Raw genomic sequence first — 4,123 nt, 5'->3', positions numbered from 1 at the left:
GCGACATTATCATTTCTGCTCTTTTTGAACCAGACGTTACGTCTCGTAATACGCGTAATTTTGACTGTAGATTGTCTATTACTGTTATGTACGTTTGATGGCATGATCTACCAACTGGGGTTTTGTAGGTCCTACATTACACTCATTATCGGCTCCAGATGTCTTTTCGCCTTCTTTTCTCACTTCACGTATCCCGTTTTCAATAGTACTGTTTGGTGGTCTTTGTTCACTCTCCACAGTTCGAACGTTCCATGTCTTACTCGCATTTACTTCAAGAAGATTTTTATTCAAATCTTGTAAGGTTACAGAGGGGTTTATGGACTCTGAGTTCATGCTGCAGCTATCACTGTGTTCCTCCACACTTTTGCAACATTTTTGATTTCAGCCGTTATAATTGTTCTTTTTTTTATTCAGTTGTTAGAATTCTATTGTTGAAGTTCTGTAACATGGTGTATGTTGTTTGCTGACGTGCAGCCGTTTCTTCTATTGCTTCTCTCGACGCATGCGAAGCCCTAGTCGCGATTATTTTGACTTTAAGTGCCTCTTAGAGCTCTCGACATTCTTTTGAGTTTCGTCGTGTAAGCTGTTCAGTTCACCTCGGATTTTCGTCATTTCTTTCTGGACCTCACGGATATTTTTCTCCATGTGTTCTTGTTGTGATGTCAGTTTTCTTATACCATCTAGCTGTTCATTTAGCACTTATTTTGTCTCTCGAATCTCTTGTCGGTTTTCTCGAATCTCTTGTCGGGTCGGTTTTTGACTCTGCGATATTTCTTGACAGATTTTTGATATTTTTTGGAAGGTTATTTTTTGCAGTACGCTAATTTTCCTGAGTTAGTTCCTGCAAAAATTCGAACACAACAAATTCGTCGTCGTGTTTACTGTCCTTTCCTGTTGCCCTTACACATCCTCTTTCCCTGTTTCCTTTGTCACTGCCGATTCTCTCTCCCCTGTACATTACTGATACACTGACATGAAACATTTTCATGTAACATTTGTTACTATCTTGTGACCTTCGATCCTCTATGAGTGTGTGCGGATCTACATAAACTTATTCGTCCTGTTCATAGCCACCGATGATTTCCGTTACTTCCCCACATAGACTCATCATCAGTTACTTCTACTTTGCCATGGCTAGGCGCTCCAATCCGGTCTCATGTTCGAATCCTGCCTCGGGCATGGATGTGTGTGATGTCCTTAGGTTACTTAGGTTTAAGTAGTTCTAAGTTCTAGGTGACTGTTGATCTCAGATGTTAAGTCCCATAGTGCTTAGAGCCTTTTTTCAATTGTCTGCCACTTTCAAGATGTGACACTTGTTGTTTACTTAGTATCTCCGCTTCATTTCTAGTCTCCTAACCCACTGTGTGCTGAATACGATCGTTGCTAGGCCGATTCATCAGTATTACTACTATTTTCGCCATCCTGTCAAGTATATCAAATTAAAGTTGCTTATTAGAACTCTTACGAGATAATTATAATCACTATCATTTTTATTATCCTGGCAGGGCTGTGTAGTGTCCCTTTTGTTATATTCACAATTATCGACGTGAAACATAAATAAAAATGACTGTATGTGACTCAAAATGAACTGCAAGCATCGATTTATCTGCGAAAGGTAATAATACTAACTGTAAAAATATACAATATAGATCGACAGATGCAGAAAAGACATTATTTTTATTGTATGAGATTATAATGTGTAAGTAATTAAAAGAAGTATTATTATCTTTGTAAGAGTATAAAACACAATGCAATGCTCATTCTTCGGTCTAGTCTGTTTTGTTATGTTCGTTCTGGTGTTAGCTGGAATAAGGTAGGCAAGCTATTGTGCTGCGCTAGCATTTGTTTCTGTCGTAACGTAATTGCAAATATTTAATTGTGTAAACTGTGTTCTAGTAAGAATATATTAGTATAAAGTGATCTCCGTGTGTTATTTCAAGAACCTACGCCTCATTTATCTTATGGAAAGAATATTTAATGAAAATTTATTGAGCATGTTTCCAGCTGCTGCGGAGCGAGTAACAGTGATCTCTGAGTGTTAACAATTAGCCGCCATTACGCGGTACATTTAAAAATATTTTTTCACAGCACAATGTCTGATAGCCGGAGCGGAAGAAATTATGGAAAAATATTCGGTGAGATTAATTGAAGGAATCCAGTGAAATAAATTTATTAAAACTTGTCTACTTTCTGTGATTGTAATAATTTCAGATCAGTGAACTGGAGCTGAGTAATTCTACGCTATTACATTTACAGTAATTTGTAGGGAGCCTGGCGCTCGATAAAACCAGATATAATACGTAATTGGCGACCTACGAAGTTCATTATTTTGCTTATTATATCTCTTTTGTATTTTCTTTTTCTTTTGAAAGCTAAACGTAAAAACTAACTTCACTAAAAATTAGTAACAGATAACGATAAATCCAAGGACAAACAAATTTACTAGGAGAGTGTTTCCTCTAAATAAATAGTTACATTATTTTTTAAGGGATATAATAAATGGCGCCCAACGTGGGGCCCAAAGAGATAAAACAATTTTTTTTTTTTGGGGGGGGGGGGGTTTGAATGTACATAATTGTTAACATGTATTGTATGTATTCTAATGTCTAACAAATTCCATTTCATGTATAAACTTGAACGAGGAAAGCGGAGAAGAACTGTATAGACCCTGAGAGGACGTAATAGCAAAAAGAAAAGAAAAGAAAAAAGAAATCAATGTAAGGACCATAATGCATAACAGCTTGCTACATATGCCCGTATCATCAAAGTATATTATCATAGATGGTACATGGTTTATAGTGGTGTAGACATTAATATTTTGTGATTATGGAAACAATAAGCAGATTGACTTGTGAACTTAGTCCGCATTTGTACTTTGGAACAATTTTTGTAGTTAGTCCAGTGAAAGTTATCGTCATTATGGGAAATTTGGACGTGTGTTAGATTTGCAACCAGATAATGTGTCCAATAATGTTACAAATAATGTGCAATTATTGAGCGATGTGGATAGTAACTCTGACTTACTAAATATTAATAGTGATCGGGGGGGGGGGGGGGGGGGGGGAGAAAATATAAACAATGTAGTTTCCGGTGATATGCCAGGAAGTAGCCAGCAGACGAAAACAGTAAAACCGATAGGTGCTACTAGTAGGGCTAGTGATAATTTTCCAATGATTAGAACAACTACCATACCGGTATGCTCAACAATACCGGATCCATTTGCTGAATTTTTACGGAAATTAGAGGAAAGGAACGAACAGCTAGTCAATCAGCTAAGGGAACAAAACGAAGAAAGAGAAAGATTAAGAGAAGAGAGGAATGAACATCTAGTCAATCAGATAAGGGAACAAAACGAAGAAAGAGAAAAGGTCTTAATAGAAAGTATGGGTAAAATGTTCGAAAAGATACATTCAGAAATGATCGAAATAAAGAAAGCCCATGCCGAACTACCGACCATTGTAAGCAGCATAGCACAAGATGTGAAAACGCTTCAGACGGCACACACAGGCATCCGGGACGAAGTAGAACAGCTTGCGAACCGAATGGACAATTTAGAAATGACACAAAAAGAAACCATAGAAATGCATTTAAATGATCAAGCTAGAAAGTAGATAAAGAGTTCCATGACTGGCTCACTGAAAAAGAAAGGCAGATCACAGAACGTGTAGAAAGCAAAATACAGTCTGCTCTGTAAAAAGTAACTAACGGAGCAGCTGTATGTAAACAACCCACAGTAGACACGCTACCACTCGCAGGTGAAAAAAGCGAAACGAGATACAAATTGCCAGTACCGCTATAACAACAAGAAATGATACACAATTGTGGCACGCCCGTTAGGAACATGTATGGTAATGAAAACGTTATGTACAGTTCATAACAATAAAAAAGCGATTCGGAAAGAGAAAACATACAATTTACAGGAATCATTCCTATTCATAACCCCATGGGGGCAGCATCTACTTCCACAAGCAATAACATTGATGAAAGCTTAATAAAACACAGACAATTCCAAGTATTTAACGCCTAAAAGAAGACCGTGCATCCGGTAATCTTCATAAAAGGATTCCAAAATGTATTATCGAGTGCCTGGAATGAACACCAAAAAATTCAGTTCATAATAGCA

This window comes from Schistocerca gregaria, chromosome 1, assembly GCF_023897955.1.
Source record: "Schistocerca gregaria isolate iqSchGreg1 chromosome 1, iqSchGreg1.2, whole genome shotgun sequence".
Lineage (NCBI taxonomy): Eukaryota > Metazoa > Arthropoda > Insecta > Orthoptera > Acrididae > Schistocerca > Schistocerca gregaria.
This window is presented reverse-complemented; position numbering follows the sequence as displayed.